Here is a 16,365-nt window from a genome sequence, read left to right as displayed (position 1 = left end):
GTAATGAAAATAGACAAAAGAATAATGAATTCGAGGCTGCACTGAGGGTGCCAAAGGAGTAATAAAGAATTAATACTGCCGATGCAAGAGGTGCACGGACATTAGACAAGGGAGATTTCTGGCTTTCTCTTTAAGAAAATATTACGAGACAAAAGCGTGACTGAAATGGGGCTCTTCCAGGGCACTTTACCTTAGCAGATTTTCCGAGGGCGTGTAGAAGGCGGTCCGTGGATGACTTGCGATTTCCGAGGACGAGTTTCTTCCACGTGGTGAGATGCAAGGGCTTCCGTAAAGGGGCAAGGCGATGGGGACTCCTCGAAACTCCAAGCAATGGCGTGTGGGCTCGAGGAATACGGTTGAAGGGCACGAGGAGAAGTATACTTTGGGAAGGGCCACGTTGTTAGGATGCAAGGGCATCGGTGGGGCCAGGTGTTGAGGACGTCTTCACAAGTTCACTCCATATCTTCCAGCCCGCGTGTGTCTGTCGAGACCTTGGGCTTTTGCCTTTTATCCCCTCCTATGGGACAGGGGTGCGCCCAACACAGATGCTTTGACTCATTGCACCTGCTGCCCGCAGGGGAGGTTTTGGCCTGTAAGAGAAACACCCAAGCCAGATTACTTTTGCCTCGAAGGAAAGATCTTTATCAAAAATGGGAGCGCCTTTAATCTTTTAACCCTTGTTTTTAAGTCGATAGACAGATGGTCTATCGATCGGCCGGCTGGCAGTAAATGAACAACCAACAACAACAAAGGAGGGGGGGGAGGTAATTTGCTAGCGAATTCTTGCTAATCATAATAATATCTTGCTTCAGGAATCATCGAAGACCACGATTCTATTCTGCCCTAAATTGGAAGACTGCAGTATCTGCAAAAATACAAAACAGAAAAGTGGTAGATACTCCCTTGCCTTGCTACTCATTTTGCAGATACTGCAAATGGGATCCCCTAAATACTCGTGGAAAGCATTGAAGAAGAATCATTCTGAAACTGAAGTAACTTGTGTATTAGTGTTTCACGAGCCCAGTAGGTGGCATATCTCAAATTTCGAAAACTTTGCAGATACTGCAGTTTTCCATTTTAGGGCAGTATTAACGAAGAAGATTTTAAACGGATTGAAATCTAGTTTGCTCGCACATTTTTTTTCAACCTCCCTCAAAAGACTTCATAACCGCATAGCCGCAAAAGTGGCAGAATCTGGCAAAATCTGTATTTTTACTTAGTAATCTGCATGTCGCCATGCCTTTATCAGTTTTTCTCCTCCTTTATGGTTCTATGTTTTGTTCTGTGTTCAAATAACTTCGCCTCGCACGGATATCGAACATGGGACTTCCTACTTGAGAGATTATTATAACCACTGGACTTCTGCAAATTGTGTTCGTGCAAGGGGGGGGGGAGTTGATCCTCATGGATATCGAACCTGGGACTTCCTACTGGAGAGATTATGATAACCACTGGACTTCTGCAAATTGTGTTCGTGCAAGGGGAATGGGGGGGGGTTAAATAGAGGGTGGTTTATTCAGTATCTTAGAAAGAGAACATCTGCTGTCTTTAATTGCTAATAATAATAATAATAATAATAATAATAATAATAATAATAATAATAATAATAATAATAATAATGACCATGTCAAGAATAATAATAATAATAATAATAATAATAATAATAATAATAATAATAATAATAATAATAATAATGATGTTCATGTCAAGATTAGCGAACCCACTCGCAGCACGGTTCGCTATTCTTTACAAGAAGATTATTGGGTTCGTTATTCTTCACATGGGAATAATCGGGTTCGCTGTTCTAGACATGAACACTTCGGTACCAGACATTTGATCGCCCGGGGTTAGCGCTAAACGAGGCGAAATACATTTGACCCTCCCCGTGGCTAGTACTAAACACCGCGAAACAGTGTAGATGAATCACTGTTTCGCCGTGTTTAGTACTAGCCCTCAATGTGGAACTGGAGTTCGGACCGGAAAGGGTTGGCCATTCTTTACAAGGGGATCACTGGGTTCGCTAATCTAGACAATAATAATAATAATAATAATAATAATAATAATAATAATAATAATAATAATAATAATAATAATAATAATAAGGGGTCCTTAAGTAAACTTTCGAATGTTCTGAGCTAAACAACTGAACGTTTGCTTCAAAATTACCTTATTTTTTTATCCTTCTTAAATGGCATTTTTCTCCCACTGTTGACCTAAGCTTCCAATCACCCTCCATATAACAAGAAAATAGGATGATTATCGTAGCACACGATGACCTTACATTAACGCTTGAATTGGGTATGATTACGGGAAGGTCAATGGCAATTTTCCCGAAAAACGTTCCGAGTACTCATGAATGAAATTGCTATAACCATCTCTTCATTTGTTGATATTTTAAGCCTAACTCCAGCGTCAGTTACCACTAATGGAAAACTATACAAACCTTGGTTGTAAAAAAAGAAAACAGTAACCTTCAATTTAATTTTTTAAAATCTGATATACCGATGTTGCAGATTTATCAACTCGCTGATAAAAACGGACATTCCCCGATTCTGTTGCGTGGACTCTTCATCTAAGATGGGAGTCCCAAAAGAACAAACAAGCGTCAGTGGCATAAACACAAAACCTAAAATTATATCTAGTTTGTTGTCAAAACTCCCGCTGGAATTACGCTCGGGAAATGTTAAGTTCGTACCTACGTCTCCTCTTCCCTGCCACTAGGAATGGGAATACAGTGCTTCAACTTACGGGTATCGGAATGAACTTGTTTCCCACAAATTAGGAAGGAAGGAAGGAGTATAGAATTTAGGCCACAGGCCAAGCGCTGGGACCTATGAGGTCATTCTGCGCTAAAATTTTAATTGACAGTAAAAGGGTTTGAAAGGTGTAACAGGAGGAAAACCTCGCAGTTGCACTATGAAACTGTTAGGAGAAGGTGGACAGCAAGATTGAAGAAAGATTACGAAAGGAGGTACTGTAAAAGGAATGAAAGGGGTCTCACAGGTTAGGTTAAGCACAGAGTCCTGATATTCTTCATCGTTAACTGAAACTGCAATACTGTAGGCCACCTGATTTGGCAAGCTAAACGAATCCTTTTGGCTATAATTTATTACCTTTAGAAATATGGTTTCATTAAGGGTATACATTCAGAAAAATACTTAACTGGCAAATTCTACGAACTTGTCAAAGGCATTTCCAACGTTAACTGAAACTGCAATACTGAAGGGCCACCTAATTTGGCAAGCTAAACGAATCCTTTTGGCTATAATTTATTACCTTTAGAAATGTGGTTTCATTAAGGGTATACATTCAGAAAAATATTTAACTGGCAAATTCTACGAACTTGTCAAAGGCATTTCCAACGTTAACTGAAACTGCAATACTGAAGGGCCACCTAATTTGGCAAGCTAAACGAATCCTTTTGGCTATAATTTATTACCTTTAGAAATATGGTTTCATTAAGGGTATACATTCAGAAAAATATTTAACTGGCAAATTCTACGAACTTGTCAAAGGCATTTCCGTACGACATTTTCAGGAAGATTCAGAACAACGACAAATCACCAACACTTCACGACAATCCACTAAAAAAAAAATGTTTGCAGACACTTTAAAGAACACGTCAAAAGTTACCACGCAGAAGTTGGAGGTATAAAACTCCTGTTTGCTCAGTAAATGCCTTGTTTCCTTTGACATTTTAGAGTGTTAAGGAATGAAATGTTCGAAAGCCCAGGATACTAGTTACACAATGGCAGATAAAATACTGGAAGATAAAATACCGTAAGGTTATCTTCGCTTGAAGTTCGCTTTTACAGAAACGAAATGCAATTGCTTTACGTCTGCTAGGCAGTTTGACAGGTAGATATTTCAGCATTCTCCCATTTTATGCAAATCAATAACCTCCTCACGATGTCTGCACATTCGCGAATAACGTAGGCAAGGCAATTTGACAAGCATGACAGGCCAGTACAGGGGGATTAAATTTCAACAATCGCCTGTTTTCATGCAAATTACCACCTTTTCACGCAACCTACACCTATGTGAATTAGGTCACTGACCAACGTAGCAGGCTGCCTGCCACAGGGTTATGTCTCACAATACTTACAGTTCACTATTCACTACCGAGGACCCCCCAAATCATGTAAACACAAACACAAAACCCATAACAAATCCAGGACTATTTACAGTTACCAGTTGAAACCTCTGGTCTTGGAGTTAAAACCTCAAGTCTTGCTGGACGTAAAGTTCGTTTCAGCTCCCACAAGCAATTGTTAATCAGTAAACAACGAAATGGTTTTGGGGGACAACGCCCACAGCACTACATACCCCGGGCATAAACGGTGACAGCCGTTCACGGGGCACTACGGAAGTAAAGACTGACGGAGAATTCGACGTAGAAGACAGGTTGTTGTGAGAAGGGGTGTCGTACTTTAAGAAAATTTGGAAAATTCCTCGGAATAATTGCTGTCTGAAATCATTCCGTAATTTTCATATGCTAATGAGAAAGTCTTACAAATTTTATGATGTTTGGTTGAATATTTTATTTTATAAAAAAGAAAGCACCTACCGCAAATTTGGCAAATTTCTCGGCGTAATTACTGCCTCAAATCATTCGGTAATTTTTATATTCTTATGAAAATTTTATGGCTTGCAGATTTTATAATGTTTAGTTGAACATTTCATTTTGTGAGTCGACTTCAGCTGGAAAAATCTATTTAAGGCAAATTTGGCAAATTCCTCCGGGTAACTGCTGCCTAAAATCATTCGGTAATTTTATATTCTTATGAATATTTCATGATTTACGAATATTATAATGTTTAGTTGAATATTTCATTCTGTGAGTCGACTCCAGCTGGAAAAATATATTTAAGGTAAATTTGGCAAATTCCTGGCGTAATTGCTTTATGAAATCACTCAGTGATTCAATATGCTTACGAAAATTTTATGGTTTACGAATTTTATATTTTGTTCAATATTTCCTTTTATGAACACTTCCGTCTGCACTTTGACGAAACTGAAAGGAAACACTAAGATAAATAAAGGAAAAACTAAAATAAACAAAAGCTCGATACCTAGCTTAAATACGCAGTGATTTTAGATAAAAATGATTCAGCGAAAAGCGACGTAAAAATTTTTAATTATGGAAATGACAAGTATTTAAAACAGGCGGACCACGGACAATATTTATTTGCAAACGTTTCTAGCGAACATCTGATTAACTTATTAATTCAGCTTATGTCAGAAGCTCTCTGTTAGGACAAGTTTTTCGTTCTGGAAGAATGTGAAATTAACAGATATATATATATATATATATATATATATATATATGTATATATATATACACAGTATATATATACAGTATATATATATATATATATATATATATATATATATATATATATATATGTGTGTGTGTGTGTGTGTGTGTGTGTGTGTGCGTGTGTGTATGTGTATGTGTGTGTGTCTTGATTACCTCGAAGGAGGAAAACCTTCTCAGATTATTATAATTAAAAATGAGGATGAATCCACATCTAAAATATTTTCAACAGCACTTAGCAAACAAATGCACGACCAAAAAATAATGGTATTCTAAACAATTTTCAAGAAGCTTCTACGTCATTAATAATAATAATAATAATAATAATAATAATAATAATAATAATAATTTATTAACTGTTGTCATTACGAGCTGAAAGGTAGATTATTACTATTTTATTAATACATCAGCCACTTGCTCTCCCCTTCCTGTGCCATGAGGTCTGGAAGAGACCTGGGAAAATGGAGCAGTGGATCGACCTCCTTACAAAATCTGGAGAAGACCAGAGAAAGTACAATATGGAGGAGACTGGAGAAAGTGAAATGGGTTAATCAACCTCCAAGAGCTGGGAGGAGACTGGAGAAAGTGAAATGGACAGATCAACATCCAAACGAGGCCTAGGGAGACCCGATACAGTGACTGGGTCGATTTTCGAGTAAGGCCTGTAGACAGATCAACCTCTGAGTGAGGCATGAAATCTACCAGAGAAAGCACAGTGACCAGATCCCCCTCTGAGTAAGGCCTGTAGGAGACCAGAGAAAGCACAATGGACAGATTGGCATCTGAGTGAAGCCTGTAGGAGACCAGAGAAAGCACACTTGACAGATTGGCATCTGAGTGAAGCCTGTAGGAGACCAGAGAAAGCACACTAGACAGATTGGCATCTGAGTGAAGCCTGTAGGAGACTAGAGAAAGCACACTGGACAGATTGGCATCTGAGTGAAGCCTGTAGGAGACCAGAGAAAGCACAATGGACAGATTGGCCTCTGAGTGAAGCCTGTAGCAGACCAGAGAAAGCACACTGGACAGATTGGCCTCTGAGTGAAGCCTGTAGGAGACCAGAGAAAGCACACTGGACAGATTGGCATCTGAGTGAAGCCTGTAGGAGACCAGAGAAAGCACACTGGACAGATTGGCCTCTGAGTGAAGCCTGTAGGAGACCAGAGAAAGCACACTGGACAGATTGGCCTCTGAGTGAAGCCTGTAGGAGACCAGAGAAAGCACACTGGACAGATTGGCCTCTGAGTGAAGCCTGTACTAGACCAGAGAAAGCACACTGGACAGATTGGCCTCTGAGTGAAGCCTGTAGGAGACCAGAGAAAGCACAATGGACAGATTGGCCTCTGAGTGAAGCCTGTAGGAGACCAGGGAAAGCACAATGGACAGATTGGCCTCTGAGTGAAGCCTGTAGGAGACCAGAGAAAGCACAATGGACAGATTGACCTCTGAATGAAGCCTGTAGGAGACCAGAGAAAGCACACTGGACATATTGGCCTCTGAGTGAAGCCTGTAGGAGACCAGAGAAAGCAAAATGGACAGATTGGCCTCTGAGTGAATCCTGTAGAAGACCAGAGAAAGTGAACTTGACATGTCGACCCCTAAGCAAAGCCTGGAGGAGACCAGAGAAAATGCAGCAGATAGACTGACCTCCAAACAAGGCCTAGAGGAGACTGGAGAAAGTGCAATGAAGGCACCAACCTCCAGGCAAGGTCTAGAGGAGACCAGAGAAAGTGAATAGGAACGATAGACCTCCAAATGAGGATATTCTTGAGAAGTTGGGAAACAGAAGGAAGATGGTGGAAAGGAGATTAGATAAGATGAATATAGTGAGAAAATATTTATATTCCTTACATAGATGGGACTAAAATGCTCTTAATCAATTACAATCATTCTTATTAGAAACATCCCATGCCCGCCAAGTGACGTAAGGCTGGGTATAGAAACTCGTGGCAACGCGTCGCAATTAGGCCAGAAGCCTATGGCATAGGGAGCAGGTATGGGGTCAGATAATATGATAATACTGAGTATCAATGATAAATTCACACTAGAAAACGACCTCATTTGGGTGGAATACGTCAAACATGAACAATGAAATCTAAATAGCTTTGCAAATAAGACATTTTGCTGGTGGATAGAAAATAGTATTATTATTATTATTATTATTATTATTATTATTATTATTATTATTATTATTATTATTATTATTATTATAGCCGAGGAAATTATTCCAAAATCAAGTTCTCACAATTTCAGAGAGTGTTTCAAGAAACATGACAACCACTATGCATGATTTCACATTACATGTCACAAAAAAAACTGCACATGCAAACAGAAATACAGCTCTCTCTCTCTCTCTCTCTCTCTCTCTCTCTCTCTCTCTCTCTCTCTCTCCAGGTACCTCCGAAACTCCAAGGCAAATGAATGGGTCACCTGCCGGAGGGAATTCCGACCTTCTAATCCGGCAACGGAGATGCTTATCATCGGCTGACCGCCTCGGGGATGCCCCACCGGACTTTCGACCTTACGGACCGTCCGTAAGGGTCAAGATGCCCCGGCAGAGAGGGCACCCCGCTGCTCTGACACGCCTTAATTGCCCCGAAACAAAGGAAAGGTGTTGGTGCGTGAAATTGTAAATAGCAGGTTGTGCCCTTAAACAAACAGCGAGCTGTCATCGCCTTCTAAGTCAGTGGTGATGGATTGGGAGGGGTGGAAGGAAGAAGGGGGGTAAGCCTGGATCTGTGACCTTCTCCCCCCTCCCTCCCCAGGAGGAAGAGCAGACTGAAAAGGAGATCGAAGAGGTGGGAGCCCCTAGGAGACTGAGGATACGGGGAGGGGGGGGGCATACAGACCACAGAGGCTCCATGAAAATCGAGGCATCTGTGGTATTTTGGACCAGCGCCATAGCATCAAGAGATTCTGGTAGATTCCCTGGAGGCTTGAAGAATCATGGCGGCTTAGACTCAAGCATCCTTTTTCATTTCATTTCATTTCTACATTTGTTTTTTACTATCAATCCGAGGCTTAGACTGAATCGTCCTTTTCATTTCACTTCATTTTCATATTTTTTTTTTACTATTAATCCCCGTGATATTTCATTGATTAACTTTAAGATTTGTGACGGAAAATGGGTCATTTCTCCTTTTTGCCGGAAAATGAATCATTTCTCCTTTGAGCTGGAAAATGAATCGTTTCTCCTTTGTGCCGGAAAATTAATCATTTCTCCTTTGTGCCGGGAAATGAATCGTTACTCCTTTGTGCTGGAAAATTAATTGTTTCTCCTTAGCGCAGAAAAATGAGTCCTTTCTTCTTTGTACCGGAAAATGAGTCATTTTTCCTTTGTGCTGGAAAATGAATCATTTCTCCTACGTGCCGGAAAATGAATTCTCTCTCCTTTGTGCCGGAAAACGAATCATTTCTCCTTTGTACTGGAAAATTAATCATTTCTCCTTCATGCCAGAAAATGAATCATTTCTCCTTTGTGCCAGAAAATTACTCATTTCTGCTTTGTGCCAGAAAATTAATAATTTTTCCTTTTGTGCTGGAAAATTAATCATTTATGCTTTGTGCTGGAAAATGAGTCATATCTCCTTTATGCCGGAAAATTAATCATTTTCTCCTTTGTGCGGGGAAATGATTCATTTCTCCTTTGTGCCGGAAAATCAATCATTTCTCCTTTGTGTCGGAAAATGAATCATTTCTCCCTCGTGCCAGAAGATGAATCATCTCTCCTTTGTGCCGGAAAATGAATCATTTCTCCTTTGTGCCGGAAAATTAATCATTTCTGCTTTGTGCCGGAAAATGAATCATTTCTCCTTCGTGCCGGAAAATGAATCTTTTCTTTTTCCTGAAGGTCGAGTTTCGAACTTGGGCCGAGATGAGAAATGATTTTGCATTTTCTAAGATTTTTAATGGAAACCGTATCAGATTATTAGTTCTCATATTATCCATAGATCTGGTTTTTAATACCAATTATAATTATAACTATATCCTTTATATTTCAGCTCCGGGCCACATACAGAGATAGACAAGTTAAATACAATGAAATACACAAAAATTAGATACACAGGATAAATGGTTATAATAATAAACAGTTACACCCAAACAACAGCTAATAATAATAATAATAATAATAATAATAATAATAATAATAATAATAATAATAATAATAATAATAATAATAATAATAATAATACCATACAATTATTTTTCAGTCAGAAACTACAAGCAGATACAGAATTCAGATACAGTTTCCTAAAAAGTAAATTTCGTAGCGTTATTTCACCTCAAAAGCAATAATACTTAACACTGCATGCCAAGAATGAAAACTAGACACTCTGCTATAGCAAATGTATATGATTTCGACAGATGCTTACGTAGGAACTCAGTTCCAACCCTTCATTGTAAAGTAGTAAGCAAAGCTTTGAACGAATTTCCTCTCTTGGCCCAAGTTTGAAGGCCGGAGGTTGGAAAGGGGGATGGGCGGGGGGGGCAAAGTCTTCATTGAATGCCTTAGTCGAATTTTCAGTATATTTTAGTAGTCACTGTCAAAAGGTATTAGACACTGGAGATGTTAAAGTACGCACTGTGTTATAATAATATTGTCATTATAATAATTGTTATAATGACAATAATGATAATAATTTTGCAATATTCATTACATTATAATTATAATAATTATATTAAAATAATTGCTATCATAATGATAAATATATTATCGTCACTGTAGTAAATGTAATCATTGATATATATATATATATATATATATATATATATATATATATATATATATATATATATATATATATAAATTATATATATATATATATATATATTCCAATGAATACATTTACTTCTGTGATGATAGTATATTTATCATTATGACAGTAATTATAATTATTTTAATATAATTATTATAACTGCAATGTAATGAACATATATATTTTGAGAGAGAGAGAGAGAGAGAGAGAGAGAGAGAGAGAGAGAGAGAGAGAGAGAGAGAGAGAGAGAGAGAGAGAGAAGATAAGTCCACAATAATGTAAGTGTTACGTCAACAACATTATAAAACTGACAAGTTTCCACAAACTAAAATAATGAAACACCATTTACACACAAAACCACATCGTAGAAACTTAACAATGCTTAGAAACAAACAGCTAAAATTATTATTATTAATAAAATTAAACGGAAAATGCATCAAATGACAGACTGGTCAATAAAAAGTGTCCAGTAGCGAAACACTTGACAGAACCTTAATCGGTTACTGAGACACCAGTGACCCCTGGGCCAACTGGACCGCCCCGCCCCCTTCCCCTACCCACCCTCCCCACCCAGTGACAACGACTTGGCCCTCACTGCAAGTGACGTGGCACCCAGGCCATTAAGTATCAGAAACATGACACTTACTGTAGGTCATGTTCACTGATTAATGTGGATTTATATTTATATCTATATATCCAAAAGATGGGAGGATTCGAACCCGCAACCAGAATACCAGAACAAGGTAACGTTAACTACCTGACCATGAACTGCATATATATATATATATATATATATATATATATATATATATATATATATATATATATATATATATGTATATATATTACATATAATATATATACAGTGTTATATATTTAGTGCTGTGGTAGTTTACTGCACGGGGGTTCATCCACGATTTAGCAGTTCAGTGAGATTGTAGCACATCTGTTGAGGGAAACAGGTTAATGTTGAAATATATACTGTATTTATATATAGGATGAACCCACTGTGCAGTAAACTTCCACAACACTAGTTGCTCCATACACCAATACAGAATATTCACCAGCATTACACTGAACCCCCTTACACACATGGCACCATTCTCTTCTATTTAATACATATTCTCTAGCTTTCTGGATGTTGAGGCCCCTCCTTTCCAATTCCTCTTTCACTCCATTTAGCCATCTCCTTCAGGACCTTCCTCCCTTCCTTCCTTCTAAATGTCTACTAGACTCTTTTCACCAACCTACTATCCTTCATTCTTCCAACACTGTCAAACCATCTCAAAATACTCGGATCTATCCTTTCACCTGTGTTAACCCCTCTGCGACTCCAGCATATCTCCACAATTCTCATCTTTTCAGTTCTTCTTATACAACAGATTCTATGCATTCAATTTACATCTGCGGTTTCCACCTTTTATTTTTCATTTGCATTCAACCTCCACACTTCACTTCCATTGTGGAGAGTTGGTTCACCAATCCTTTCATGCATTCCAACCTTGACTCCTGTAGACACACCAAGTTTCCACCCAGTCTTATGCACACATTAGCTACCTTTCTTGCTTTATCTACTTTGTCACTCACCTGTTCTCTCATCCTTCCATTATCAGATACTTATAATATACTTATATTATGCTCAGATACTTATAAATATCTACTGCTCTCATTCTCTTGCCATCCGTGGTAAGATTTACTGTTCCATCGTCTTGGTTCCCATTTTACCCTCAAAACATTACTTTTGCTCATGTTTACTCTTAACTATCTCCTCTTGCAAATATTTTCAAACTAGTTCAATAACCTCTGCAGTTTCTCTTCGCTATCCCCTATCAGTGCTGTATCATCTGCCAACATCAACCATTCAGGACTTCATTCATGCTCTATATTCTAAGTCAAGAACTTGGCATAATGACTTTTGTCCTTTCTCTTGACTTCATGCAACACTTCAGCCACAAAAATATCTTAACAGGTCAAGAACGCAGCAGTAAGTGGTGTAGTTGCTGAGAGTATGAGGCTAAACTCCACTGAGCTCCAGCAGAAACACTAATCAGTCAACCTTGTGACATGCTTCCTCTCTGTGATTTGCTTTGATACATAACATAGCTCATACTTAATGACTCTCAATATCTGATGGCGCATGGTGTCACCTTCGACTACAGGCATCTAAAATCCTTGGTATCTAATGCTACCAGAAAGCTGGGTATTAACAGCAAGACTTTCTTTGTCTAAGGGCTCATACTCCAAGTCTTTTGAACTCTCATTACTGATATACCATTTTGTCTGGAAGGCAGCAGCCTCCTGAGATCTTCATCATTCTGACAAGATTGCTTAAAGTGATGGTTTTCTTTCTCTCAACAATGGTAGTTAGAATTTAGATCAGGATGAGATATCCAGTTTGGCTACCCTCGACAGATTACTCAGAGGGAAGTATTGGTATTGCTCTCAATGCTCGCCCCTCTAACTGTAGTGCACACTACTATTACAGAACATCGGAATCCATATTATGTTAAGGTGACTCAATGTCATGGTGTTCGGTGCCAAAACTTTCATTCTACTTCATACAAGAATTCTGAGTCATGTACGATGTAAGGTGTTGTACACCTTCGGTCCTCTCTTACACACAATGTCAAGGTGTCCTTGTCTCACTGTATCTTTCCAACTCATGCACAGTTGTGGCTAAGACTGAATCGAATTCACTCACAATCAACAAAATAAGAAAAAATGCAACCTTTGCAATGACGATGGTATGGCTCTACAGTTTCAGTTGGTGCAAGGTCTCCAGTATGTCAAAATACCTGTTGTATGCAATGAAACCAAGACCCGATTCATGTCACTGCTTCCTAGATCAGACACATTGAAAGTCCAAGAATATTTCTCAGAATCACTGTCTGAAATTTGTACATGAATTGCTGTACCTGGAACACATTATCACAGGAGACCTAAGAGATGCAGCTGACATTGGTCTTCTAGAAAGCAGAACCTCTGCTGACCTCACTAAGAAGGGTATGGGCTGTCCAAGATCAAGAATCAGTGCCAGCATAAAGCAAGTTTATGCTAAAACGACAGCAACAACTAACAATGGAGAAGGTTATAGAAATAGGTAGAGTAAAACGAGTTTTTGATAAGATTTGGCACTGAAATGACCACCTAAGAGTAGGGTCCTTCCACTACAGATAGAAGAAACAAAGAAAGCAGAATTTGCAAGTTGTAGACGATTTTAGTTGGGTGCCATAATTTTTCAGCAGCAGACAAGATCAGGTCACACAATTTCTTCTTGGTAAAAGAAAATTTTCTCCTTCAGAGTAAAAGTGTACATTTAAGAAAGCCATGAGCACCATCAAGAGAGGCTTGGGATGACTGATGAGATGGCTCAGGAACAAAGGTAGTAATCTGGCCCAGGATCAGCATTACAGAAAGTTTTAACAAAGAATGGATCTCACACTCCAGCCACTGAGGATGTATTCTCAACAACAAAAGGCTCTACAAACTCAGGGTTTTGGGTACTGAAACAAAAATGTGCCACTTACTACCACTTCCTCACCCCCAACCACCTCCTTGCCAGAGAGCTTCTGTATCGCCTCATCAGCAACACTCAAAGAGCCGTAGATGGTGATAGACTGAAGAGGTATTTGGGAGAGAAGCAAATGAAAACATTTCAGAAATGAGTGTAGTCAGATAAAAAGATATCTTGTTGAGATCGTTAAAAGGTTAGTGTGCACGGGTAAAATCAAGAACATTAGATGGCTGTGGAGCACTGAATAATCTAACATACCACATTAGTAACAGATAAGGTAAGGGCCTCACTACTTCATATATCAGCAAATGTGATCATGTCACTCAAGAATGTTTGCGTCGAACTCTCACAAAAAGGAACTTCGGCATGTAAATGAGAACAGCGAAGAGCATGTAACTATATATATATATATATATATATATATATATATATATATATATATATATATATATATATACACACACACACACACACACGCCAAACCCCAGCCATTCACTTCCATTGTGCATGAACCTTCTTGCTTCCTAGATATTAGGGCCCTTCCATCAGTGTCAACGACCATGATCGTCACAATGCCAGATAACTTAAAATCAATCAATCGGTCTTTTCCAACTCCCTCTATTCAATACATCTTTAGCCTCCCTCTTCTCATCCATCCCAACAATTTCTGATTATTCATTTCTTTAAAAATCTAACACCTTGCATTCTCTTGACATGGCCAGACCATCTCAAAATGTATGAACAATTCCTTATTCTATTCCATTCTTTTGTTTACATCCTGATACATTCATCATTCCACCTATTGTGTGATGCACTTCTCATTTTGCGACGCCGGTTTCAGTATCCATAAATCAATCAAATCAATCCCAACCTACAATTGTCCAAGATAATGACTCCCACTCACACAAGTCAGCCATCTCCATTCTTCCACTCTCTGTAATATTAACTTCCACATTTTCATCTACCCGGCTTCCATTTTGCCTTCTAAAATTAAGTATATCTTAGTTTAACCAGACCACTGAGCTGATTAACAGCTCTCCTAGGGCTGGCCCAAAGGATTAGATAACTTACTTTCACTCACATTCACTTTAATCTCTAATTTACTTCCTTCCCTTACAAATGCTTCCAGACCCTTTCACCAAGTTCTGAAGCTTCTCCTCAGCATGCACAACAAGTGCTGAAAGCATCAATAATTATTAGTTGTCCCACAAGCTTGCACATAGCTCTCAATCTTTCCTCTAAGTCTTCACATCCCTCCATCCATCAAGATATCCACTCCACCCATAATGATATCCACTCATTCCATAAAGATATCCACTCCATCCAAAATGATATCAGCGATCCATAATGACATCCACTCCATCCATAAAGATATCCATTACACCCATAAAGATATCCACTCCATCCATAAAGATATCCACTCCATCCAGAAAGGTGTCCACTCTATACATAATGATATCCACTCCATCCATGAAGATATCCACTCCATCCATAAAGATATCAACGATCCATAATGATATTCGCGACCTTGACATGACACAGCTTATATCAAACAAGTCACAGAGTGCTATTAACAGATTATGTGAGAGGCCTATATTCCTTTCAACCTTCCTTGTCAGGCAGTGCCCAAAATGATATGTTGTATTTTCCCCGCTTTCAATTAAGCATTTGGTGGCTGGAATTCTTGGGAAAATATAATAATAATACATATATACGTACATACATATATCTGTAATTATTTTACTGATCACCTGACCTGAAATTGTCAGATTTATCCGTGACGTAATAAGAACTTTAAAAAATTCCACAGTAAATATATAAAAAACATTATGGAACATTTCACTCAAAATATTTCCGTTATATTCCAAATCAAATAGGAAATAACTATATATATCCCATCTGGCCTGGGGCAAAGAAGAGAAATATCATTCTTTTACCTCTGAATAAACATTATATTTCCATTCGCGCGCAAAAAAAAGAGAATCTATTTTGGGATCTTTCCTAGATAGTGACCCCCAAGGGTTTTCGGTGGTTGTTATATAGGACTAGTATTTCTTGGGGGTCATTATCTTTATGATACTTACAGTATTTTGTTATGTGTTTACGGTAACCCCCAACGGGCTTATACTAAACACACCGCAAAGGTGGATGCATACTGGATTAAAACCCGTGCGAGTCACTTTCTAGGAAAGATCCCTATTTTGTTGTAAGAACCACAAGCTACAGTTACTTTCAAATCTTCTCGTGAACACATGTGTGAGATATGACATCGTTATTTTCATCTTTCCGTGCATGAAATAGATATTTTATTAGTCCTCGAGGTAAAACAAAACAAAAAAAATATTAGTTCAGCTTCTGTCTGTGAAGTTCATGCCATCGTTTTCTCTTTCTGACTGGAATCTTGCATAAGCTATGACACTTGTTCGCAAAAATAGCTCTACAGTAATTCACTTATGACCCCACAAGATCCTGACCTTGTAAATTTTATTACACTAAACGTGAGGTGCAAAAAGTGTACAAAATTTTAAGTTCCTTGGTACAGTGATCCCCAAGTCATTGTAATGACTTGTGACAGCTTTATGTCTACAGTGATACCTTCATGCCTGACGTCAACGAGATAGTTAAGTTACTGATTCATAATGGCATTTTTGCGTCTAGTGTCAGCAGACCGAGAGTTCCTGATGTTTTAGCATGATTTGTTAGTATCATAGCACTTCCAAAAAATACAAATACTCTAGGATAACATTTCCCTTTCTCTAAAAGAAAAAAAAAAGTTT

General features: G+C 38.4%; 1 protein-coding gene across 7 annotated transcripts in view; it reads right to left on the bottom strand.

Annotated features, from left to right (window-relative positions):
• LOC136828128 (uncharacterized) overlaps nucleotides 1-16,365 on the bottom strand; it is a 56,364-nt gene that overhangs the window by 14,520 nt on the left and 25,479 nt on the right. The window contains exon 1 of one of the 7 annotated variants that reach the window (XM_067085926.1): nucleotides 4,327-4,432. The exons of 2 other annotated variants lie outside the window; for them this stretch is intronic. The gene's annotated coding sequence lies outside the window, so the exon portion shown is untranslated. Of the gene's footprint in view, nucleotides 1-4,185; nucleotides 4,433-16,365 lie in introns of those variants that run through there. 4 more of the 7 variants (XM_067085931.1, XM_067085930.1, XM_067085933.1 and 1 more) reach the window with 4 other exon arrangements.

The sequence above is a fragment of the Macrobrachium rosenbergii genome, chromosome 42 (assembly GCF_040412425.1).
Source record: "Macrobrachium rosenbergii isolate ZJJX-2024 chromosome 42, ASM4041242v1, whole genome shotgun sequence".
Classification (NCBI taxonomy): domain Eukaryota; kingdom Metazoa; phylum Arthropoda; class Malacostraca; order Decapoda; family Palaemonidae; genus Macrobrachium; species Macrobrachium rosenbergii.
Note: the sequence above shows the minus strand (reverse complement) of the source record. Positions and strands in the feature narration are given on the sequence as shown.